The sequence below is a fragment of the Callospermophilus lateralis genome, chromosome 6 (genome assembly GCF_048772815.1).
Source record: "Callospermophilus lateralis isolate mCalLat2 chromosome 6, mCalLat2.hap1, whole genome shotgun sequence".
Lineage (NCBI taxonomy): Eukaryota > Metazoa > Chordata > Mammalia > Rodentia > Sciuridae > Callospermophilus > Callospermophilus lateralis.
The window spans coordinates 159240739-159266943 of NC_135310.1; the positions used below are offsets into that span (position 1 = coordinate 159240739).

The following is a 26205-nucleotide window of genomic DNA, read 5'->3' on the forward strand; positions in this document are numbered from 1 at the left end:
TAGGACACCAAATGCCATGAAATTAAAAACAAAACAAGAAACACTGAGCTATGATTGCTTTTATCTTCAGGTGTGTTTTTCGGGGCCTGTGCATGTGAGGCAAGCACTCTGTCAGCTGGGCCCTTTCTGCTGTTTTACTTTTTGACTTAACCAAGTCCTCTGATTAAGAGCCTAAACAGGGAACTGGGAAGGGGCCTTGTGATGATGGAAAGGTTAGCGACATCTGATTTGAGGGACCTTAGTAAGGGTACTTCAGGTTTGGCCAAAGCATTTCCCATGGGGGCAGAATGTCCATTAGAAACCAAGCATTATCAGCGTGACCAAGGTGTTCCACCCCCCAAGCCAGGCCCCATAGGTGGTTTGCTGGGGTGGGGTGCTGTGCTGTAGAGAGAAAACAGCTTCAGCTGGGTCCCCATCCTAACCATCCCGGAGGCTGAGGCAGGAGGATCGCAAGCGCCTGGCAGCCTGGGCAACTTCGCAAGACCTCATCTCAAAACAAAATAAAAAGGGCTGGGTTTGTAGCTCAGTGGTAAGTGTCCCTGGGTTCAATCCCCAGTATATATATATATGTGTGTGTGTGTGTGTGTGTGTGTGTGTAAAAGGGCCAACTTGACCATTAGTCCAAGTGCCTGCTGTGGACAGGAGAGAGCAGGCAAGGGGAGAGATGACTCTTGGGGGGTGACGAAGTGCTCTAACATTGCATGTGGGGACATTTGCACAACTGTATGACTTTCTTAACTTTATTAAACTGTCTATTTTATTAAATGGATACTCAAGTAGATTTTATGGCCTATGGGTTTTACATCCATAAGGGTATTTTTTTTTTTTTAAATCACTATGGATTTCTAGAAAAGCCACGACTTCCTCTAGGAGGAAGTGCAGGAAATCAGGAGTTGGAAGGAAAAGCTGAGGCAACCAGGATCCACCAGAGCTGGCCCTTTGTCCCACAAGGCCACCTCAGCTGCGGCAGGCAGGCCCACTGGGCTCTGAGTCATTTCTCCTGCCGACTTGGGGTCTTTCTCCTCCCTGACGATGCCAGCCTGGTTATGCTCCCCCACATCCTGGTCAAGAGCAGGAGTATAATTCAGTCGTCTGCAGAAAGCATGTGGGCCAGATGCAAATAGCCTGCTCTGCTAAATGATGACTTGAGATGAGTCCTAAAAATAGGTGTCCGCTTATTATACGGTCACAAGGTACCTATTACAGAATACTTGACTAATCTTTTGAAAAAAAAAGAGTAGATGTATTTAAGTCATTGCCTGTTTTTTATGTCTGGCTGCTTTAAAATACACCAAGGCAATGGCAATATTTGCTTCTCAGTTGTCAGTACTGTTTGCTAACCCAACGATAAATATGCACATGAGACTTTGTGCTGATTGACGAAGATGAGTGTGGTGAATGGATGAGACGATTTACAGAACAGCTAGACACAGCCTGGGTCCTCAGCAAGGGGAAGGAAGAACGAGGCCAGGTTTTCCAACTGGCCTGTTAGGCAAGTACCACGCTCCCGGGCAGATTCTGTGCCTGAAGGATAAAGGTGGTGCTCTCTCCCCACGTAATGGGCGAGCATCGTAGGTTCCCACTGAGATCACGGTGTCATCCGGTCTCGAAAGAGAAGCTAACTTGCAGCTTCTCTGGAAAAGGATCTTCCTTCTTCCTTTTTTTGACAGCAGGGATCGAACCTGGGGGTGCTCAACCACTGACCCACATCCCCAACCCTTTTTATTTTATTTTTTATTCTGACACAGGGCCTTGCTGAGTTGCTGAGGGCCTCTCTAAGCAGCTGAGGCTGGCTTTAAACTTGAGATCCTCCTGCCTCAGCCTCCAGAGCTGCTGGGATCACAGGTGTGAGCCACCCCGCCTGGCTCTTTCTGTGTCTTCTAAGAGCCGTGGATGGACCTGTGATTCTTTAGCACATCTTATTAGTGCGAGACTGCCAGGGTGCTCTGTGTTGGCCGGCGTCCGGGAGCACTGAGGCAGAGCTCTGCTTTAGAACGTTAATAGACCAACTGGAGAAGGTAGTACAACTGCACATCCTGGTGGCACGGGACAATTTTGGATATAAGAAATAGCAAGAGGTGAAGTTCTAGTACCATCTGTCTCCACATGGCCCGTGGAGGGCAGAGTGGCAACAAGGTGGGCTCTGGGGAAGGACAGATCTGGGCCCGGTTCATTTCTGCAGTTCACGGCTGTTTTCTGCATGCTGCTCGACGACTCTGAATTCTGTCTCGCATTTAGACAAGAAGACTATTCAGAAGATTGTAAGAGGTCCCAGGAAGATGATATTCATAGACCTGGTGTGTAGTAGGTGCTTAACAAAACTATTTGTTAACAGTAATTTAGAATAACAAGAAGTCCTCTCAAAAAAGAGAAATGTGGACAGGAATGGTCCGGATGTGTCCCAGAGAAGACAGAACTCCAGCCACCTGAGTGGAGTGGAGGGCCTGTGGGAGCCAGGGACCTCACAGCATGCTGGAGGTGGCAGTTTTAAGGTAACTAAACAACACCGACTGATAAGAAGCAAAAACATGGGTACTTTGGAAGCCCAAATCAAAAGTCAGTAAAAAAATACTGACTTTGAAATAGTTTAAAGCCTACAGGAAAATTGCAAGAAATGCACCCAAAGCCGTCATCTCTTTGCCCAGCCCATTGTTGGTTGACAATGGATGGGCTGGGCGTGACACCTGCCATGTCTCAGGGTCGTTCCCCCTCCACAGACACACATTTCCTGGGTGCTCTGGGAGTTTGCACATGCAGCGTTCTGCACCCCTCCCCACTGACGAATCTGAGAATGTGACGCAAACTTCCTCTTAACTAGCTCAACGTGCTTCCTAAGAACGTGGACTTTCACTGACACAGGCACATTCCAGTGACTGATATCAGGACGTGTAACATGAAATGATTCTACTATCCAACGTACAGACCTTATCCAAATCCCAGCAATCACCCCAGTAATATTCTGCAGAGTGTCTCCCGACCCTGATGCCAGGAGCCAATCCAGGACTGCAGCTTCCTCCCTCCTCCTGCCTTTAGTCTCTAATCAGCGGCAGTTCCATGGCCACTCTTGGTCTTGGACACTGACATTTTAATAGAACGCAGGCCAGCTGTTTGTGGAGTGCTCCTTACTTAGGTTTGCCTGATGTTTCCTTGTGGTAACATTCAGGTTAGGCCTGCTCACAGGGACACAAGCATCCTCCTGTGTGTAGGGCCCTGGCTCAGGGTGGCTGTTGTCCCAGACTGGAGATGTCAACTTTGATCCCTTGGTTAAGGAACTGTTGGCTGGTTTCTCTTCTGGTAAATTACTATTGTATTGATTTAGTCTATGTCATTGATAAGTAGTTGGTAAGGAGGTACTTTGAGGCTTGAAACCAGGAGTTTCAGCATCCATTCATGATTCTTGTCTGAATCAATTATTATGGTGATGGTGGCAAATGGTGCTCTTTAAATGGTACTCCAGCATCCTTCTTAGGCGAGGAGCTTCCCCTGGGATTTTATCCATTCATTTGCTTGTTTGCTCTTTGTCAATATGGGCTCATGGATTCTTGTTTAATTCAGTGGGTTATGACCAGTTACTGTCTTGGTAGGAAACAGCTCCCTGTCTCTGGACGCACTCTCTGAGCAGCACAGCCAGAGACTCATTTTGTGAACTCCAGCACTGGAGATTACCAGTGGGCAGCACGTGTTCAGGACTCTCTCGTATGATAATCACCTTCCTGAGTGTCTCAGGAAGCTACACCCTCCTTGAGGGTGGGTTCGGCTGTCTTACACTTTGCTGCTCAGCACAGGGTAAGAGGAAAACAGCCCTGGCTCTGGATCCAGGTGGCCCAGTCCCCCTCCAACCACCTGTCCTCTGTAAGCCTCTATTTTTCTTTTCAATAAAATGAGTAATAATTTCCCAAGTGACCACAGTTATTTTGAGGATAAAATAAGGCAACGAGTAAAGATTTTGGTGTGGAGTAAATGGTCTTTTCTGGAACTGGAACTTGCATTTTCAGAGCGGTATGACATTTAACAGTTGAATGGGATGCGCTTATTATAGCCCCTACACACGTCCTAGGTGAGAAAACACACAGAGATGCCGTGCAGCGACATTACTGCTCTCCCTTTTCTCAAAGAAATGACAGCAGAGTACGTGGAAGCTATTTTAAGGGCCTGATGCAGTCATTTGAAGAGTAACGAGGAAATGTTAATAGCGAATCTATTCATTGGGCCAGTCAATTGTAGGAACTCCTAGATAATTGACACTGTTCCAGCCCTGGGGAAAATGAAAATTCTGTTTCTTCTTCCGTTCTGGTGGATTAAATAAATGCAGGGAGCAGCAGCTGGCCTCGGGATAATTAGAAGAGAAATGATTCAGGACATAAAACTCGCCGACATCTCTCAAGGGGCTGGGTTGATTTTGACTAATGTTGTCATTGCTCATGTTAAAATGCAAAGCCTGGAGAACTGGGTAGACCTCCGTGTGGTGCCCACTGCCCGTCAGAGCGGGCCAGGAGGGGGGCACAGTGCACCAGCGTGAAGGCTGGGGCTGTCTGCCACAGTCAGAGACTTTACCTATTTTTTCCTAAACCAGCAAAACCCATGGATATCAAAAAGGAACGTCTCTTGGGAACACGGTCTTCAGAGACAGCTTGGCTGATCCTGCCGAGAGAAAAACACACCCACCACAAACCCTCATTTTTTTGATCATCAGACTCAAAACAACACTGATATGCAGGGGAAAGGCCGCAGCTCTGGTGTGCTTGCACACAGTGTGTCTGTGCCCGAGCATGGCAGCTCGCTCCCAGCCTGTTGGGACGGTGGCTTCTTTATAACAGCACCAAGCGGATACCGAACTTTCTTCTTCTATCGCTCTTTGACTTTACTAAATGGACCATCTTGATTACTCTGCTTTTAAGAAAATCGTTTGCACCGGAACTGAGCTGCACCCTTGGAAGCCTTAAACAGAGAAGCCACAAGGTTCTGGGAGAACGTCCCCAACACTTGCTGGGAGGTGTGGCCGTGGGCCCGTGGCTGCTCCTCTGCCCTCGTGGGTGACCAATGGCTGTTGAGAACGGGGGCCAGGGCGGTAGGGATCAGAAGCAAGCCTTGTCAGTGGAGAGGCGTGCTGATTTCAAGCCACAGGAAGGGATCTAGAAAGAGCTTTCCAGACCTGGCCTACATGGGCAAACTCATAGATCTTTCAAGGGGCTGACCAACTTCTCTGTCCATCTTAGCAAGTAAACTGACTGATGGAGGGTTGGCGGGCAATCCCATCAGGGTGTATACAGCTACACACCGATTGACTGTGGCAGTGCCCCGTGCTCCTGGCCGTCCATTGAGCAGCACCAAGGTATGGCAAGGGATTTGACGGAAGGCAGGCCTTTCCAACTCGGGTTACACTCACCCTTTTATTCCCGTTGTTATGACAACACTGTTGAAAAGCAGCACTTCAAATGTTTAGCACTTAGCACCTTATTATAGACTTGAAGGTAATAGACCAGGGTATATGGTGCTGCCGAGGGGCCTCGTGACCCTGGTGGCTACCAGGAGAGGCCGACCGAGACACCCCCGCCCCTTTCTTGGCTTTGGGCCTAGAGCTCTCGAACTTGGTGGCTTTTCCCTCCCCTCAAGAAGGTGAGGGTTCACCCAGGGGAGGGAAGCTTTAAGAACGTACGTGGGAAGATACTTATCATTATTCACAGTCTCTATTCTCTGGCTGCATTCGTAAAAACGAAGTTCTTTCATGGCCTGGTGTGTTTCATTTTCTTGATTATAGCCTACGTCACGCAGCTTTTAGGAGCCAGTAAATGATGGTGCGCTCTGATTGATTTCAGGCACTCATTGCAAGCTATTGGAATGATTCACTATGTAAATGCAACTTCTAAGAAAGAAAAACTTCTCAAAACACACAATGATTATGAAAGGGAACAATCGGTAAAAAGCTATTGTAGTTAGCGTGAACCTGAGATGGAGTCGTAACCAGCTATGCATGTGCTATGCTGATAAAAACAGAGATGTTTGTTAAGTTTAATGTTGAAATTTCTTTGGGTGTTATACAAATAGGAAGATGTTTCTACTAACTAGTACGCTAGTTGGACATTAGTCACTGTGATTGAATAGGGAGAAAAATTTATCTGTTATATTTAATTCTCTGTCTTGAAAGAAATTTGATAGTTTTATCTTGGTCTACTTAAATCTGTGTGTTTTGTTTGCAATCATGTAAATTATTAATGAATAAGGTTGACCAAAAAAAAAAAAAAAAGGAGGGAGGAGGGGAAGAAAACTATAACAGATGATTAACTGGGGACAACCTGGTGAAAGCTATTCTAGCAGAAGCGTGGGGTGGCACTATGTATGCATGTGCCATCACACACTGGCAGTTTCAGAGTCGAGTGGCTTCCAGGGGCCTGCACACATGTTCTCTGCATGGTAATTTTAGAAAATTAAAGGGCTATAACAGGGACAGTGGCTTCATTACTGGTCCTTGCTACTGCATACCAAGAGGGGCCACACGCATAACATCTGCTCAGTTATTTTTGGTTGCCAAAACCAAATAATTTACCAGCAGAATGCAAAGCAGTTAGGTACAGCCATGTGCAAGCACCTAGATTATCAACAAAGCAGAGTTACGTTCTTTTGACATTGTATACCAAAGGTTTTTAATAGTTTCTTGCTATCCCCTGCTTTGCAAAACAGTAATGAGACAAAAAAGCTCGTCTAATCCTTAGCTGCAAGCACAACCCAGCGTCAAGAGAGTGAATATTCGCGCACCCAACTCTGGGTTCATCAAGGCATGGCAGACTCCCAGCACCAGGGACAAAAGAATACATTAAAGACTGATTTGTACACTGTGGAAAGCCTGGTGCTTGCATTCCCAGCCCCCAGGCAGGTTGCACTGTGCCCCCAAGATGCCCACATGGTTCCTCTGATCACACCCCTCTCTCAAAGGCTTGTGGTCAGCTGCCACTATCAGGCCCACAATCCTCTGCCTGTTCATTGTCCTTAGCCCATCTGCCTGGATGGGCATCACATCCATTTCTATCCAGTAGGAAATTGAGGGTTTGAGGGACTTTTCCCAGGACTCCTGCGGGGACCGGCTTGCTTCTGGACTACCTTGCTGCCCGGGGCTGCCTGGGGAGTATCGTCCTGTACTCCACCCTTCCCTGTGGCCTCACGGACACAGTCCATCCTCCAGACCACACCAGAACTGTTTGAAGGACCCTTTCCGATTTCCGGGCACAACGCCTGGCCTTCTCTTTGTACTTCTCTCTAATCCCCCGCCTGGTTCACTGTGGAGAAAGTGGTTTTCACTCACGTTCTTGGGTGAAGCTATAAAGAGCAGAGGAGCTGATCCCTTGGGGAACCTGGGCTGGGACTCCTGATCCAACAAATGCCTCTCGCGGGCCTGGGAAGGACAGGGGAAGGCCGGCCGGAGGCAGCACAGGGACCCTGTTTTGATCACGACAAACCAACTGCAAAGTCACGTTTGAGCCGCTGGGGATTTTGATATGGATGAGACATTAGGTGACAGGAAGGAAGCCTGACTCTTGGGCTAGGCATGCAGTGGTGTTGGGTTGTGAAAGAAAACCTCTGCGCCCCGATGAAGAGCACAGGCGGGAGATGGCAGGAGCTCAGATTGGCTTTCGCTTGCTTCAGGGCCACAATGACCAAGGGAGAGGCCATCAAGGGAGCTCTCGACGGCTCCCCAGGGACTGGCTGTCCCGTCCACCCTCCTTGGTACCTGTTTGATGTTGTGATAATGTACGGAGCACCGACTGGTCCAGCGCCCAGGCACCCAGTGCTCTGGGAATCAGACTGTCACACAGCATAGAGCAGGCCAGTGCTGTCCCAGCGACAGCCTTAGTCTTCATGAGCACATCAGGACCCAGGGAGCGAGAGCAGGACGGAATGGAGGACGGAGGCCGTCCAAAAGGAGGCCCTGTCCTCCTGAGCGTTAGTGCAGGTAAAAGACGGTCAGAGTAGGGGGGTCTGTCTGTGTTCTCTCCAAGGAGAAGCAGACGTGGTCTGGCCTGTTAGCTGGATGGGTCTATCTGTCCAGCTGCAAGCTGCCACACTGGTGGTCATGTGAGCCAGCTGTGGTGAGTTCCAGATCCAGCCCATTCTCCCCTCTGCTCAGGCCAGCATCTGTGTAAACACGGGTCCCTCACCGGGGACCATCTCCCTCGGACATGGACGGGCCGATGGGGGCAGGGACTTATGTTGGGAGGAAACCTCCAATTTTGCCCGTATCTTCTGGGAGAAGCTGTGGGAGTATTCTGGGACTTAGGGGACACAGAGGCCTCAGACTGTCAGGGCCTAAAGAAAAGGCATACTCTGAACACCCAGGAAGCACCGGGCCGGGCCTCAGGAGCCTGGAGAAAACAGAACAAGGCAAGAATCTCTGTGTAGGGAAGTGGGGTGTGCAGGCCAACAGAGAGGGGCCTTTCTACCACGTGGGGTTTGCTGAGAATTTAGCCCCAGCGAATACTGGGAGCAGGTGACTCACTAGAGAGCAAAATCAGCAGAAAGAAAGGCTTGCCTTTTGGTGGCCACCCAGCCATACGCATCTCCACTAGAGTTAGAGGCTCGAATGCCTTCTGCCAGAGGCCACTCCCAACAGTGCGTGCTTCCAAGTGGCACTTTTTCAAATGCTTTGACATGGGGTGTGTGTGCATCCTGAGAGTGACCTTGGGCACTAGGTGGCTGAGTCGTCTTTAGTCCTGTCTTACTGGTAAGGACACTGGCCTTTTCGCCACCATTACAATGACGTGGGGGCAGCGCTGACCCCGAACCGGCATCTCTATCTCCCAGCTGAGGGCTTCTTCCTCTTCACATTCACTGCCCCTTGGCTGGCGAAGCAGAGCTCCCCATCCACCTGGAGTGGAGAGTCTTAGTACCCAGAATGCCTTGAGGCCCCGCAGACAACTCAGTCTGTGTAAACCCAGTGCTCACGAGGTCAGCTGGCTGCCCGAGCCGTTACCTCCGCGCCCTCCACCCGTCCTCACCGTGAGGTGCTGGTGAAGTGTTGACAGACAGTGTGATTATAATGACGTGTCCAGCAGGGCTAGATGGGCAGTCTCTGCTGCTTGGGGAGCAACGTCCTGCACCACATTCTCTTGTGGTTAAATCCACAAAGTCCTGTGCACCCCAGGAACTGGATTGTGGGGTTTATTTGAATACAGCTGCTACACTGAAATAAATATTCAACTTGAATCCCAGCCCCCGCATCTGCTTCTGGATGAACCTATCAAGAACCCCAGAAAGAGTCTGATGAGACGTACTATCTAATTGAGGGGTCCTCAAACCCACAGCATGTTAAATTACCTGGGAGCTTTTTTAAAAAGTTGTTTTCCGAGCCCAGAGATGCTTGCTTAGCTGATCTGGAGAGGGACCTGGGCACAGGTACGTTTTGTTTCTGTTTCTCAGGTTGAATTTCTGTGCATACACACAGGAGGCAGCCATCACTACCACTTCTTGCCTCTCTTTCACATGACATGCAAAAGCCCTGAGTCATTAATGTTTTTTTGCTTGACTTCAAAAGATATCTGAAAAAAAAGCTTTGCAAGTCTTTACCAGAAAAAAAAAAGGCTAAAACCGTCTCTCTTGGAACATAAGGATGTCTATGAAAATATTAAGACTTAAAAGAACTTTCCAAGGGTTGCAAAGATTGAAGGAGCCATGTGTGAGGACTGGAATTTGGTCCCAGTGCTGCCTGGCAGAATGAGTGCCTGTCACCCCAGACACTGACACCATAGAGTCCAGCCGCTGGGTTCCTGGCCTCTCAGCTCTGTTCCTATTGTGTGGTCTCTCTCCCCTGCGGCTCCGCAACCTCCCCAGACCTCCGCTGTCTCTGTGAAATGGGGCAATAAGAGGACCAAACTCAGGTTGCTGTGGAGTCAGGCACGTTAATGGCACAGGAGCCCAGGACAGTGAGTAAGCCCTGCTTATCTCCTTGTTGCAGAGAGGAGGACAGAGCGTCAGGGACAGTTTAAGAAGCTCTAGATAGAAACTCCAGCACACCCCTCAGCAGAGAGGAATCAGAGGAGGTTGACTTCAACAGCTCAAAGACATACCCAGGCTCTCGCTTATGAGCATCGGGCTTTCTTGGCTGTCCTGAAAGTTGACTTAGTAAAGCCCGTGAGGCTTCTGTTATAGAGACAGGTAATACAGATCGGCAGAGAAAGACCAGCGGTTGGCTCTTCCAGCTCACACAATGCAGTTGGTATCAAAAATGACAGGCTTCCGGGGGTATTTCCAAGAGCTGGTTTTCCCTGGTGTGATCCCTCAGATGTTAAGTGAATCCCCTCCAGACACTCAGTCACTCTGAGACTTTTCTCTTTTGAAGGATGCCATTCACATGGCGTGTTTCTCAAACTTCGTGGCAAGACTTTGGAATTTGAAAGCCCAGGGAACATTGACTGTGGGTGTTGAGGATAATCAGATGGGATGAGGAGAATTCAGACTGTGAACTAGGCGATGTCTTTCAAAAATGACACGCATTCGCAGAAGAATGTATCTTGATTCCTAGGAGGGATGGGATTTTTCTCTGCACCAAAAATACTTCCCGCGGCAGGGTGGGCCCATTGTTTCTGAGTCAGCAGTGCGGGTGTTCTGGCCCCAGGAGCAGATGCCCTCCAACTGTTCAGACCGGGGTATTCAGGGTGAAGAGAGAAGGGACGGCAGCATGGACAGGTGGCCGGCACCGTCAGCCATTGCACCCCTGCCCTCCAGAGTGGAATTCCGGATTCCACCGTGCGCCACAATTAATATTCCCGGCAGGAAAGGGCAAGAATCAGACTTACCAGCTCTCTTGGTGGGCACTTTCAGAGCCAAGGCAAACTGTGTAAGAGCACTTGGGTCGGCAGCTGGCTCGCATATATGGTACCTACTTCTGAGGAAGAGACAATTCCACACCATCACAGCTCAATTAGGTGACACAGAAACTCAGGGAGGGTCACATCCAGTGTCTTTCATCAGAAAATTAGAAAGGAAGCCGCCTCCGGAAGGTAAAGCCCCACGCACGTGGGGATGCCAAGCGCAGAGCTGTAGGGCAGTGGCTACTCTCTTCCCAGCTGCATGGTTGGTGTGAACCTCCTCTTTGGAACAGTGAGCACCTCACCGCTCTCGTTCAGAAGCCATATAACACTCGCATCCTAATTCTCAAGGGCTGAAAGGCCCCCGTTCTGTAAAGGGCATTGCTAGGCACCAAGTGGCACACAGTCACACGGTCGTCCACCATTAGCATCGTCACCAGCACCAGGGTAAGAAGACACACAGCCTTCCCTGGGCAATGCTGGCGACGTCTTGCTAATCACCGTGGTCTTAGCAGACCCCCAAGTTCCCAGTGATAAACTGTGGCACCATAATGGGGCCGTTAAGAAGTCGTAACTCCACTCTCCGCGCTGGGCTCCCCTGTGGGAGGGAGTTGGGCCCGGGCTCAGGAATCCTCACCTCCCCCTGCTGAGATTTGCTCAAGACAAAATCTGATTATGGTGCGTAATTCTTGCTTAGATTAAGTTGAATCACCTTTTCCAAAAAAAGAGGGACAAATACAGATGCTTCCTTTTCTCTTCCTTACCCATGTTTTTAGGTCTTCGGGAGAGCGTGACGGAGAGAGGACAGAACAGCATGAGGGTCAGCAGAGCCATCCCGCCTCTGAAGTCCCCGTAATGCCTTGGTCAACTAGCTCCATGTGTCCCCGCAGAGGACATTTCGTATATCTCAGGGAAATTTGCCCACTGAGGAACTCCTGCATTTTGAATGTCCATCTTCCTGATTGCTTAGCTGATGATTCCTATGTTCCCCTTTTTGCCTGGCTACTAGGAGACTCAAAGCAAAACTGACTGCTCAGTGGCAGCAGGATCGCTGGTTCTTTGCAGAAGTTCATTTACGTCCTTTAGCTGCCCCCTTTGACGCCGACTTTCTCTGTTCTGTAGGAGGTCATTGCCACCAGCCTCACTTCCACACCATGGAGCACGGGTTTTCAGGTAAAGTTGAACAGGGTCTTACTCTTCTCTCGGCCACTGTGTGTGAGTTCAAGGAGGCTTTTGCAGCCATCTGTCACCTGACAAGAGTCATGAGAAACCTCCATTCGTGTCCATCTACTGCTCTGGAACCTGTCCAGCTGCTGGTTTTAGCTTTAGTTTTGGAAGCCACTGCATATCGCAGAGGTTCAGGGACAACCTGGGAGCCGGGAATGTGGTCATCACTGGGACCCCTCACTCTGTGAATCTTGATAAAGACAACAGTCACCATTCCCAGGGAACAATCCTCCTAAAGAAAATTGAACGTAAAGGCTAGCAGGGCCAAGAAGATGCCTTCTCCCGCCCAGGCTGAAAGAGGGCCCTTCTGGAGAGGATCAAATGAGAGTCAGGTCAGTGAGCCTCAGCTGTTGTTTGGGAATTTCATTCAAATCTAGTCCATCCATATCTGAGAGCTCTGATTGTGATGCAAATCAAAGGGAATGATACTTGTGCCCCGTAAAGCAAGGGAGGCACATGTTGTGCAGATGGGCTGCGCTCCAGGTCTCTTCCGTGGAGACAGGAGGGTAAGTCGCGCGTGTACTGACCACACTTGACACCAGTCATTTTTCTTCCGCGGCAGGTGATTATCCTGTGTAGCTCTTTTCTGCATAAATTAAACCTGCATGAATTCACAGGGATGGTGTTTTCCTGCGTTTGGTGATTAAGATGGAAATGATCAAGGGATGCTTTACATCTGGGCAGGGATCAGACGAGAGTCCTCCTCACAGAACACAAGCTCTCAGGTTTGTGTCTTCTGCGTCCCCTCCCCTCTGTGGGGTCCTTGGGTCCCTGCCTCCGAGAGAGGCAGAGGCTTGTCTCTGACATGACATGGTTTATCAAGTGCCTCGCTCACTGAGAGGAAAGGGACGCCTCATTTCCCAATGACAGGGCACCGCGGTGGACGCTCCGGTTGCTTACTTGGCTGGAAAAACGGACCCTCCTCCTGGATGATGTGGGAAAGCTCCTCAGGGACACCGAGGGTCCAGAAGAACCTCGCTATTGTCTGGGTATCCATGATGATCTCAGCTGGCATGGGCGGGCAGCCAGGTGCGTTGCTGGACCACAGGAGCTGGCGGCCACCACCCCGTGAGGTTGGAGGGAGAGTGTGGCCTACAGGACCTGCTCCTCTTCAGCCGTTGCTGTGGGAACTGATGCTCTGCCTTCAGAGCCCTGTGGGTGGACAGCCTGGACTCTGATGTCACGCAGCCTGGGGTTGAAACTCAGCCCTGCGTCCTACTAATGCAGTGAGGCTTCCGCTCTCCCATCTACAAAGTGGAGACGATAGAGGTAGTTACCTCATGTTGCTGGGAGGACTCCGTGGGTCGCCACATGTGCCTGGCACGTAAGAAAGTCTCCTAAATGCTGGCTCTCATCAGCATGACCAGGGAGCCTTCTTTAGGTCTCACCACGGCAGAGGCTCTGTGTCAACAGGCAATGTGACACGCGCACATGGCATTTATCTTTAAAAATCGTGCTGGCTTCAGACTCCCTGTGTCCAGGAAGGCCCGGTCTCTACCAGCCTTCAGGACCCCAAGACGTACCTGGGGAGATGCCAGGGAAGGCCGTCTTCCTGTTGCTGGGCCCCTCTGGGCGGGACTGGGCCAGGTTCATCTTTCCCCAGCTTGACCGCAGAGGCGTGAGACCAGCCCCGAGAGAGGCAATCTGGGACCCTCGGCACGTTTTTCCGGCAGCCCCTCGGCCTTGCTCACTGTCTCCACCTTTACGAGAGCTTCTCGAGTCCAGTCACCCTGGCCGCCTGCTGCTCCGGCTATTTTCTTCCCTCAGTGGGGAGAGAGCCATCTTGCAGCAGAGAGCCAAAAAGCCTGAAAACTACATCTGGAAAATATCTTAATGTGAAGAAGCACACACTGAAGTTCTTAAAAAAGAAAATGACCCTCGGAAAAGAAATACCACGTGTCCTTGATGTCCTATTTTAGGCCAAAGATCACTGTGACAAGATTCAAAGGGCAGACTTTTCTGTTTTGGGCCTGTCGTGGGAGCCTGAAAAGGGGGCACTTCTAGACCTTTCTGATATCACCACGGGGCGGGTTTCCATCTGTAAAACCAAGGGTCCACGGAGGGCGCCAGTCAGGTAAGAAGAGCACAGCCACAGCTCAGGCCTCCTGACAATTTTGGCTTCAAAGAGGCCACATTGAGATAGGAGGAGGAGGAGGCAGAACAGAGCGCCCTCCCTCTCCAGCAGGACCGCGACCGCTGGGGAAGTGGCGAGGGGCACCCACTGCGTGGGAGACGCTGGCGAGGAGCCAGGCACCCCAGTGCCCCTGGTGCTGTGCGGTGGTCCTGGGCAGACCAGGTAACTGTCCACTGCGTGGCCTGACTGTGAGGTAGGAACACTGAGTCCCATCACAGGGTGGCCCTCAGGTTCAAATGGGATGAAGGAGGAGAAAGCTGCTGGGCTCTGCGAGAGCCCACCCAGAGGTGGGGTCCTGTCACCTGCAGGGAGGTGTGTGACACAGAGCTCTCAGCAGACCTCGAATGCAGGCTGAGGAACAGCAGCTGCCAGGCCGTCAGGCAGGCAGATAGAGAAGGGAGCAGCGTTGGCCTTTAGGGGTGGGCACTCCCCTCCTCTGTGCCCTGGGCCTCAGGTGCGGTCACTGCGGTCAGTCCAGCTGCTCTTCCTTCTCTCTCCCCATCTCCTCAGTGGGCCCTGACTTGAGGACACTCCCAAAGCAAAGATCTGCAGCACCTGGGCCTACTGACCGAGAGAGCTCTGCTTTTAAAAGGAGTTTGGATTCCTGCCTAGTCAAACGTGGGATCAGCCACTCCTTCTCAATGTTATCAACTCCGTTTTCCTCAAGCCTCCCCCGACAAATCAACCAAATATGTTTGCTTCTGATATAAAATCTCAGAATGTGCTCCTTAGGCCCATATGCGACCAAAGGAGAAGGTGGGCTTTAGGTTTGGTCATTGTGCTAGTGACCACTGCAGTGTTATTGGCCTCACAGCGAGAAATTTGACAGGGAGGATGCAAGACTGTGGTCTGAATGCTTTTCACATCTGACTGTATGGACCAACCCATGCAGGGAGACAAATCATTGTCAAATGCAGTGGCCTGAGGCCAGCTGTGAGTCGGACACTGGAGAGGTCTGGGACAGTTCTGTCTTAGGTCTTTCATCAGTTGGTAGACGTGGAGGGGCAGGGCTGGCGCTGCTGAGGGCCACCTCCTCTCTCTCTTCTCAGGTCCCTGGGGTTGGCTAGCGTGGGCTTCCTCACAGCATGGTGGTCTCAGAACAGTCAGAGCTAACAGGGTGAAGCAGCTTCAAGCTTCAAGAGTCGCCACTCCCACGACAGGTAGAAGGTGGGTCGTCTGCTGCCATCTACCTTCATCACACACTCTATCAAGACTGTCACTGTTCTGAAGGGGAGGGACAAGAACCTCCTTCCCTTCTTGGGTGGAGTGGAGGGTCATCTTGTGGGAGGGTTGTGTGGGGTAGCCGATGGCTGAGGTCACCTGCTCTAGGGATGGGCTGTCTTTTCCTGATACTGACATGCATGAGTAACCTCTCCTTCATCTCCAGACAGTGACTCCTAACATGATAGGTCTGCACCATTCTGACGCCCCCTTCCTCCCCTCAACCCCGTGTGCCTCAGTGTCTGCACACTCGCTAAACTTCGTAAGCGCCTCAGGCATCCGCCTCTGCTCTGCCACGTGCCACCATCCCCCAGAGAGGGACCGGTAAGAGTGCTGGCCTGTCCTCCTGGGCTCCCCGAGCTCCTCGTCTTCCTGTGGCAGCTGTAAGGGGCGTTGGGGGCACTCAGTGTCATTCTGACCCACCCAGAAGCCTGCTTCCCAGCATCCCCTGCAGCTAGGATTCCGCCTGTGAAGCGGGGCCCATCAGACACAGCGGCACAAGATCAGAGGTGGCACGAGAGGGAGGAGGTACGCATCCGTTTTCTGTGGCGGCTGCGGTAAAGGCCCACGAATGCACTGGCTTAAAACACGACACGCTCACAGCTCTGGAGGAGGGAGGGCGAACCGAGTTTCACTGACCAATTCAGAGGTGTGCTTCCTTCTGGAATCTCCACAGGAAAGCCCTCCTCCTCCGCTTTCCGGCTTCTGGAGGCCTCCTGCACTCCTTCCCCTGTGGCCCTTCCTCCACCTCCAGGGCCACAGCGTTGACCCTCCCTGGCTCCTTCTCCTTCGTCCTATGGCTTCTCAGAGTCAGGCTGGGCCAGGTGGGAACCTAGGGTGCTGTCAAGTCCTGCCCTTGGCCCTCCTGCCAAGCCCTCCGATCACACAGGGATGTGTATTTGTGGGTCCAGGGATTAAGGCAGGGGCATCCTGGGGGCATTATATTTCTGCCCCCTGCTTCTCCCATCGTCGCTGTCTCCAGCCACCTGCTTGGGGCTCCTGTTTTTTTTTTTTTGTTTGTTTTTTTCCCCTGGCTGGCTGTTTCCCGACCATGGTGGCCGTCCCTCACTCTGGAGCCAGGAGTGTCTTGGATCACAGGCAGCTTCTGGACTGTAGATTGGGTGGTGGGTCCACTGGTAGCCCAGTTCCACCCTGGCCTTCTAAGTCCACCCTAGTGCCTTCAACCTTCAGCGTTTCCTAGGCCTTCCTGACCCAACCATTCTGCAGCCGTTTCCCCTGATCCCTTCTCTGCTGTGTGGATTCTGCTCTGAAGAATCTACGCTGAGGATGAGGCAGCACCCGACAACACTGAGTCTTACCGGACCTTGTAGGGATAGGGACTGTACCAAAGCAAATGCTGCCCGTAGCCTTGTAAGCTAGAGGCATGGTGTGGGCCCCCACCCAGGGGTTGCCACTGGTGGTCATTTTGAAGTCTTCTTGCAGGACTGACCGACCCAGACCTTTGTACTATCAGGGCATCTCAGTGTGGGGATGTACTAACTGGAAGGTAGATGGTCCCAGCAAAGGCCAAGGTCACGTCATCCCAGAACATCACACGTAGCAGCAGACAGGGAAGTGAACTGGCCTCCTGAGGTGGAGGTGGCTCTCGGTCCAGGGAACTGTCATTCTCGATCATCCCTCCTCCTAGTAGCAGGAAGTACGGCTGCTCTTTATCTGTGCTGCTTTTGTGTTTCTAGGGTTCTCTTCTCCCTCCTGCCCTCGCTCCCTTCCAAGAGTTCCGGAAGACAAGGACAGAAGGACACAAGCCCGGAGAATGGTGACATTATTTCTTCAGTCCCTTGAGAAGGAACAGCTCACTTCCAGAGCTGGCGGTGAGGGCCAGTGGCACCCAAACCCAGAGGTAAGGAACAAACCCAAGAGGGAGCTGGAGGACCTTCTCCACACAAGGCCGTCTTGGTGTGGCCCTGTTCTGCCGTCACCACCAGCTCTCCTGGCTCACCGCCCTCCCCAGGGCCTTCCCTGCCAGGCACGCCTCCGCCCGTCCTGACCTTTCCCACCTGCAATCTCGCTCCAACCAACGTTTCAAGTCTGCCCAGGAGGGCGGCCTGCAAGCTCTGCGGGTGCAGGACAAGCTAAACAGAGCTCGGCACCCTCGGGGAGCTCCCGGTGCTCCTGGCCTTCCTGTCTGCCCGGGCCCCTTCCCTCCACTTATCCACGTCAGGCACTCGAGAGAAGTCACCACTGGTCCACCCACAGCCGTTCGCTTCCCCTGACCTTCCTCGGCTGTTTTTCTAGGGTCACTGTGTGTCCTCTTATCTAAACCCCAACCTTCTGAGTGAAGGAGACACCAGGAATGATCACGCCGCAACAACAGGTGCAGGGTGGGCTTGGGTGTGGCGTGAGCGACTCCCCAGGGTCCCTGGTGGTTCTAGGCTTGGTCTCCAGGGTGGCACTATTGGGAGATAGTGGGCCCTCTGGGAGGCGGGGCCAAGAGGCCCTGGTCAATTGGTGGCCTGGTCTCTGAGGGGATTGTGGGGCCCCTGTCTCTCCCTGTACTTGGTCCAAGAGGTAATCACTTGTTAGCTTCTGCAGGAGTTCCAACTATTTGAGGTGATGGTGTCAAGAGGTGGCCCTCACCAAGCCAGCAAAATGCCACTTAGACTTTCAGCCTCCAAAACAGTGAGCTAAATAAACCTTTATTTCCTAAGTAGCCTGTGTCAGGTATTTTGTTATAGTGACAAAAAGCACACATGGGATAAACCAGGCTTGTGGTCACCCATAAGATATTGTCCTGCATTGGTCCCTTATTCTCCCCTGTCAGACTGCACTCCCTGGAAGGCATAATCAATATCTTACACATTAATATTGAATGAGAATCTAACTTAGACCAGATCCCAAAATAGTTGCTCAGTGCACACATGCTTAAACTGAAAATAAAAAAGAGTGATATTCGCTTAAATTACATAACAGTGCAGGCTTAGACTCAAAATGCGTCTGAGGATATAAAATGATTGTTAAACGGTTCATTATATTTTAGAATGCTAAACAATCTGAAAAACGCGTTTAAGACACTTCCCTCCCTGGTCCGGCTGCAACTTCATTTTGATCTTATAGAAAACAACACAGAAATATTGCACCTTATTTGCTTTCACTGTTGAAAAAAATCTAATTTCCTGTTTCATTAGTGTAATGAAGGTGTGAAAGCATCCCTCTCCCCCACGCAGTGCTCCTTGGTGTCACGTAAACAATGCACAACAAAGTAAACCAAAGCAACTTCTGGAAGTCTATGGCGTCTGGATTTCCTTTGAGGGAGGGCAGTCCAGCAGAGAGCCACGTGTCAAATGGCCTGTCCTAGGTGGCCTGCCACACTCAGGAGAACACGCGTTACTTTCAGGGAACATTTCCAGCCCGAGTGGGATGACGGTACAGTGACAAACCCTAACCCAAACCTGGCCCATTAACCGAGAGGGAAGAGGACACGCGGGCTTCCATAGTGGTTCATTCAAGGTACAGGAGGCGGGGAGGGACTTGGTTCCATGGAACCCACACGAAGGCTTCCCTGTGCTTAAGTGACAAATATGTTGCTTCCGGAGACTGCCTGTGAGAATATGATTTGGAAGTAGGCAGAAAGGGGGCCAGAGGAAGGGCTGCTCGTGGGTGGAAATACTCCTAATCATCTCCTTTTCCAGACAGATCTCATAGTCGCCTCTTGGGGCATCTGCATGACAACTGCTTTGTGACAGCGCTCCACACCTAGCTTTGCCTTTGGGAACCAATTAAGTGCGGAGGGGCCATCCCTCCTGCTCCCCACCCCCACCCAGTCCTCTCCCCCATTGTCTGTTTGGCTGGTATTCTTTTCTGGTTGAATGGCCACAAACACAAGCTGTCTATCTCCCCCAGCTCTTGGAGCTCTGCTTGGCAGAAGAAAACAACCCTGGTAAAGGAGCTGTGCCCCAGCACGAGCCGCTCTTGGCCACCGGGGCGCAGGAAGCCCCTTGGAAAGTCAGCTCTGCCTTGCCCTGAGGAGCACCCACTGTGCAGAGGAAAGGGCTTTCCTTCCACCACCACTTCCTCCCAAGAAAGCAAGAACCGGGCTTTAGACTTCTGACTTCTTTTCAGAATAACAACAAGACAGCTTTTGATTTTTTCCAACACGTTGAATGCAGTGACCTATAAAGTAAAACACCGGCTGGCAAACTCTTCAACCCAAGAGCCTATTGTCTGCGCGATCCCACCATTTACGACCAAGTCGGAAAGCGATACTGTTCACTGTCCACAGCTGTCCCTGGCTGTGTTTGGGTCCCTTGACAGAGGGGTGAACTAATAACCCCTGAATTCACCTAAAGTGTAACAGAAGTGGCTTGGTTGCAATTGGAAAGGGCATGTGGCTGCTATGGCAGCTGCACTTTGGGGGTTTATTATGGTAACAATGTTTCCATTGCAGTGACCTCAGGTTTGTGTGGGGCACCTGGCTGTCATCAGCAGGGCCCCACTCCATGAACTTCGATACCTAAGCATGCAATTTGTACATAAGTTTAGAGACCAAGATCTGTAGACATAAGTATTTCCTCCATAGTCCCCTGGACTTCTCCAGGCCACTCTTGAAATGGGACAGGTCCCTTCTCTGCTGGAAATAACCTCGTCAATAACAAAGAAAGGGAGCCATTTCTGGAGTTTGTGTTTGGGTAATCAGAATTCCATGCGAGTCCCCGGTGGGCACTTTCAGTTTTCTTCTCTGGCTTTGTGTATCTTTATACGCATACCGAGGATAAAATATTCAGAGCAAAAGCGCACATTAGCGTGTCAGGGGAAGAGGGAAGCAACACCAATTGGGAGTCTTTAGAAAAACCACATTTGCAGGATGATTTTTATTAACAGATTCTCCAATGCTTGTTTTTAGGCTTTTAGATGCAGCACATTTTGGGACAAATGCATTGCCTCCCAGGGGAAAAGCCATTATTGGAAGGATCTCCACTGAAGGGCAGCTGGCACAGGAGGCTGATCCCCAGGGATGGCTAGAGGGGCAGAGAGAAGAGGGGAGGCCTTTTCTCTAGCGACTGTCACCCTAAGTAGACACATCCCTGCAATTCGTCCCTACAGGAGGAGGGCAGCTACTGGCTGCTTCCTGATTGACCACCAGAGACTAGCTGTGCCGATCCTGGTTCTGGGGAGTCCTTGGTTGACATTACTGTGTGACAGTAGGTAAAACAGTGTGGTGGACCTAGAAGATGTGTGTGGACAGATCCAGAGCCTGGTCCAAAAAGACTGAAAGAGCAAGAGGAAGAGGAAAATTAAGCCAATAGGAATACTGGGGGGCAGGTGGGGGGTGGGATTGCAGTATCTTCAGACCACACAAACCTGAGATAAAGCCAAAAGGAAGAAATGACTGTGTCAGGTAATCATGGGATGGACAGCTGACCACAGGTGATGCACAGACCTCTAGAGAGGGCCAGGCAGTTTCTGTGGGAATGGGGGCAATGATCAGTCGCAATCCTAGACCTGCAGCCAAGGCTCGGACACAAGGCAGACAGTGGGGAGCAGGGAGGACTAGCCCCCCGTTTCCCCAGAGGAGAAGCTCACACTGTCTCCTCTGTCACTCACACCACACACGGGCACTTCTGCTCCAGGTACTGGGCACCACCGGGCTGCACAGAGCCAGCCAGCTTCTCTTGGCACCCCACTTGCTGTCTTGCTCCTGAGCTGTCACTTTGCACAGCCCTTCGGCCACCTTAACACCTGCACAGCTTCAGCTGATTGAATTTCAAACAGTACCCTCTTCCTTCTCAAGTGAAGGGTCCCATCTATGGCCACTGCCCTGTGGGAGGAGCCAGGAGGTGACAGTCTTGGGCTGCAGATGCCTTGCTTCTGGGCCCCTCCTGCCAAGAGGCCTGGCCATGGCTCCTGTCCTCAGGAGCATCCCACTCCCCCATCCTTCCAGACACAGGTCCACATCCAGGCAACCCACTTCTCCTTTCCAGTCCCTCTCCCGGGTTCTCATCATCCCACCCGCCCCACCTGTCAGATCTGGAATTCAGACTCGGGGAGGAAGGGGCTGGTTCATAGTCAAGCTCAACTGGTCAGCCTGAGGACAAGTGAGGACTCTGGGGACGGCGATCCTACCCTGAGCTGGATCCTCCATTGGCACAGAGTGCCAGAAGTCGTCCCCTAAACCAGGGGCCACTCAGACCCCCATCCGCCGGCGCTCAAGCACCCCTCCCCACCTTCCAGCCTGGTCCAGTCCAGCGTTTCCCGGCCCCAGAAATGCTCCTGCCCGGGCGCTGCCGCCGGCTCCTCCGACCTTCTTGGCCCGTTCCTCCTCTCTCCAGGGCACCCTTCTGTTCTGCCTGCAAAAAGTGCGTGTGCCCCTTTCGCTCAGCAACTTCCCTTCTCTCCCGGAGGGCCTCAGATGCCCGAACCCGCGGGGTGGCGGAGACCTAGGACGCCCGTGTCCACACGCTTCTTAACATGCCACGCTCGTCCCTGTCGAGGACGCCCCTCCCCACCAAATCGGAAGCAAAAAGAACAAACGAAACCGTGCGCCTACCTAACGACGAACGCTCCTTGTCATGACAGGCCGACCCCCGGGCTCCGGCACGTCACCCGCTGCACCCACACAAGGCCGGCTGCCGGCGCGCGGCGGTGCGGGCAGCCTGAGCTGCTCACGCGGGTGGAGGGAAGGGCCGCGGTGACAGCCTTGTCCCCGAGCTGCCGTCCCGGCGTCGCTGCCCGGGGCGAAGTTGCGGGGCGGAGCGGGGGCGCGGCGGGCGGAGCGCGGGGCGGGGCGCGGGCGGGGCCGCGGCGTCACTGGCGGGGGCGGAGACGCGGCGGGGACAGCTGCCGGACAGCTACTCCGGGACCTGAGCCTGGCCCGCTCCAGCCGGTCGCCGCGCTCCGGGCTCCGTGCGCTCGAGGTGGAGCGATCCTGGGGCGGCCTGCAGGACGGAGCGCCCGGGAGCGGGCGGGAGGGAACCCAGCCCAGGCGGCGACGGGATCAAGGGAGGCCCCAGGGCAGCGACGGGATCTAAGGAGGCCGCGCAGAGAAAACGTGGGGGAGGGCGGGCAGCGAAGTCGGCGGGGGCTCCGGCTCCGGCGACGTTGCTCCGGAAAGCCCCCGGGAGAGGGCTGGGGTTACCGTACCGGGACTCCACCGGGGCCTGTGTGGACAGGTATCTAATTATCTTGGGGGTGAAAATTGTTTTTTAAATTTTGTTTTGGTAGATATGAAGCATACATAAAGATTTCCCTTAGGAAACTGGGTCAGCTTGGCAAAAGCAGCTCCTAAACAGAGCTCAGAGACCGGGTCTGAACTCCACCTCCATCCTGCAATAGGAACTCCCTGGCAGGCCTCGGTTTCCTCGTCTGCAAAAACACCCTGTTGAACAAATTGTGCATTTACAACATATTAACTAGAGCTGTACCCACAAATGCACCACCCCTCCCCACCCCAGGGAGGCACTTTGGGACGGCATTAGTAAGAAATCAGTGAGCTTAGCAGCTGTTCCTAGGAGAGTGTCAAGTTCCACTCACTCAGTCATAAAGGAGGCCTGGAAGGAAGCAGCCAAACCTCAGCCTAGTCATTGCACGTGCCCTCAGCCTTTCAGGGCACAAGAGGAGCAGGGTGTGCCTAAGACCTGCACCAACAAACACAAGCCCCCACTGGTCACCACACCTGTGCCTTAGATGGCAGTGGTGACAGTCCAGCCCTTCATTACAGCTGCATTTTCCAATGACCCACTCACTGGGTCAACAGCACTGATGATCCCGTGTAGACCTTCCCTTAGAGGAGAAAATGGATGAAGCACATGACTCGAACCCATGTGCCTGGCAAGTGGTTCTTCATAAGTGCTCAATGTTGGTCTTCTGGTCAATACACGAGAGTCAAGTCTCCAGTGAGTTTGGTTGACTTGAACTGAACACTGCCGAGTTCTGACCATCTCATTCTATCCTTGGGCTGCAAAGCAGTGACTTTACAGCACTGTGCCATTGACTTCTGAGTATAATCCTGCAGTAGGTATTGTTATCCCCATTTATAGATGGGGAAACCAAGGTTCAAGAGACTTGTCCAAGTTGAAATCTAAAGTTTAATCAATTTTAGATGCACATAAAAAAAAAAAAAAAAAGAACAGGTTTGGGAACCTGCAGTACCCAGGCTGTGGAGGCCAGGCAGTGGTGGCCAGGCTGTGGAGGCCAGGCAGTGGTGGCCCTACCGTCGTGTCCCCCATTCTTCCGAAGTCACAGTTAAGCCATGCTTGTATTCCTGACCCACAGAAACTGTGGGATAATAAACGTGTGTTGTTTTAGATGTTAACTTTGTGGCAATTTGTTATGCAGCAGTAGAAAGAGTGACCTTTAAAAATAGAAGCTGTTTTGTGATCACTCTCCGCTGAAAGCCCCACCTTCATTGCCTACTTGGACTGCAGAAGAAATCCCACCCTGCATCCCGTTGCCGGCCAGGCCTGGGTCCTCTCCAGCCTCCGGCCCCACATAGGCCCTCTCCTCCCCAGCTCCAGCCACCAGGCTCTGGTTCCTTTCTCCCACCTTGCATGGTGTACAGTCTGACGGCGCCACTCGTCACTGCAATCACACAGCCACAGTGGGGTCTGGGGAGAGCGTGAAGAGCTACCGCTAACAGGCTCCACAGGACACCTCGGGGGGTGCGGGGTGCGGGCTGATCCCCACCCTGGAGGGAGGTCCACTTCCCCTCTGCTCACTTCCCCTCACCGCCTTCCTCAGGCAGTGTCTGCTGGACATGATGAACAGGGCTAAGGGAGGGACGGGCAGAAGGGTGACGGGGCAGGCTGAGATGCACCCTACTGAGTGACCTCCTCAAGCCTGCCCCATCTCCCTTCCATTTCTGTCCCGTTGGAAAGGTAACGCTGGTGCTCTGAGAAGCTGAGCAAATAACTTGCTCACAATCCCAAAAGTGAAGCTGAAATTTAAGGTCAGGTGTGAATCCAAATTTAGTACTCTTTAACTTAGAATCTTCCACCACAACTCACTCCCAACTTCCCCTTTTGGGCTGGGGGTAGCTTGCTGAGGGCTGCCTGTGAATGTTGTGTGTGTGTGTGTGTGTGTGTGTGTGGTACTGGGGATTGAACCCAGTGGTGCTCTACCTGTTAGCTACATCCCTAGCCCCCCTTTTCTTTTCTTTTCTTTCTATTTTTTTTGTTTGTTTTTGAGACAGGATCTCAAACTGGTCTCCAACTTGAGATCCTCCTGCCTCAGCCTCCCAAGTCCCTGGGATTAAAGGCATGCACACCCCCCCCCCCCCCCGCTTGGCGCCCCTCTATATATCAGTCTTAATTGGAATCACTCCTGAGTACAGGTGATAGGTGTTATTTCAATAATTACCCAGAGTAATTGAGAACAGCTCAGGCACCAGGCACTCTGCTCAGGCAGTGGGTGAGGAGGGAAGCCCAGTAGTCTCACCACGTGCCTGTGAGCCTGGCGCTGGAGGTGGTTATAAATAAGTGAGGTGTGTTATGAAAGAAGAAGTGCCACGGTGCTATGGGAACCACAGTTATTTTTGGCCTCACAAGCCAGTGTATGAACTTGGGCTACTCTGGAAAGCGTCTCTTCCCATAACTGAACCTATGCTGACCTCCCCTCACGGACCCTTTATAAACCAGTGATGAACTGGAGAGCCGACTCGGCCAGGCCAGCCTGACCATTCTTTCTGCTATCAGTGGTCACCAGGAGACAGCGGGAAAGGCCCCAAGATGTAGCCACTTTGCTTTCCTGGTTGAGAACTTCAGATGAGGAGTACAGAGCTCAGAGCCTGCCCAGGACCACACTGTAAGGGAGTGGAGTTGCTGCTTAATCAGGAGGTCTTGGACATGTGCTCCTGTCCACCACCCTCTCCACTTACATTCCTGAATGTTCCTCGTGCCTGTTGTGCTGGTGGGTTCTCACCTCATTGACTAGTCCTGGAGGGAGGTGAGAGGTCGCCCGAGACTCAGTCTCTTCCCAACTGTGAGGCTCAACGCCCACGTGGGCAGCAGATCCACACCCTGCTCTGAAATCCCTCCTTTGCTCATATGACCTTTATTTAGAGGGTGGCCACCCAAGTGCAGGGCCCAGTTCCAGCTTGGAATGCCGCCAGTTTACGACTCTCCAACTCCTTTCTCACGCTCTGATACCGTGCCGCCAGCCCTCCCCCTCGACCCCATCTGTTGATTCTTCCTTTGTTGCTCTGACCAGATTTTTCTTCCTCTCTCTGTTTTCAGTTTTCTGACTCATGGAGTGCGTGAGCATCACTCTGGGGGAGAGTCTCAAAGGCAGGTCTTCAGGTCACCTCATGTTCTTCCATCAAGACCACGACGGTGCTGGACAGTCATCTTCGGATGTGCTTCGGAAACAGTAGTCTACATAAAGCCCCAAGAAGCGTCCAGCCCCACTGGCTCTGCAGTGAGGTTCTGGAAACCTTCTGGCTGTGTGCCACCCTGCTGCCAGCCACCCACGCAGGGGACAGCCCTAGAAGGGGTGCTGGACTCAGGGCAGAGATGCTTCAGTTCTATTTTAGTTGTCAATGGAGAACTTGGCAAATCTCAGCTTTTGTGGGCCTCTGCGTCCTCACGTGTCACAGGAAGATCCAGACAGCGATGGCCCAGCGGCCTGTTGCTCCAACGTTCGACATTTCCTGCTTTTTGTTTTTGCTCAGGCCTTCCTACTTCCCGGAGTCTTCCTCCTCTGCTGAGTCTTTTCCAATCACCTTCCCTGCTGCCTTTGAGGTTCTTCTCCAAGGATCCTACCTGGCCTAGAAAGCCTGGTTCAGCCGACCTCCCTCATGACATGACACCGTCACCCTTTGAGCCCTCCGTCTCCAGAACACATCCCTAAGCACACACCTGCCTTCTGTGGAGACGG

At 52.3% G+C, this 26205-nt stretch overlaps 1 protein-coding gene across 4 annotated transcripts in view; it reads right to left on the reverse strand.

Moving 5' to 3' along the window:
• The window catches only part of Ripor2 (RHO family interacting cell polarization regulator 2), a 96393-nt gene that overhangs the window by 52026 nt on the left and 18162 nt on the right, over positions 1–26205 (reverse strand). The window contains exon 1 of one of the 4 annotated variants that reach the window (XM_076859270.2): positions 21884–22056. The exons of the other annotated variants lie outside the window; for them this stretch is intronic. The gene's annotated coding sequence lies outside the window, so the exon portion shown is untranslated. Of the gene's footprint in view, positions 1–21883; positions 22057–26205 lie in introns of those variants that run through there. 4 annotated transcript variants of the gene reach the window in all.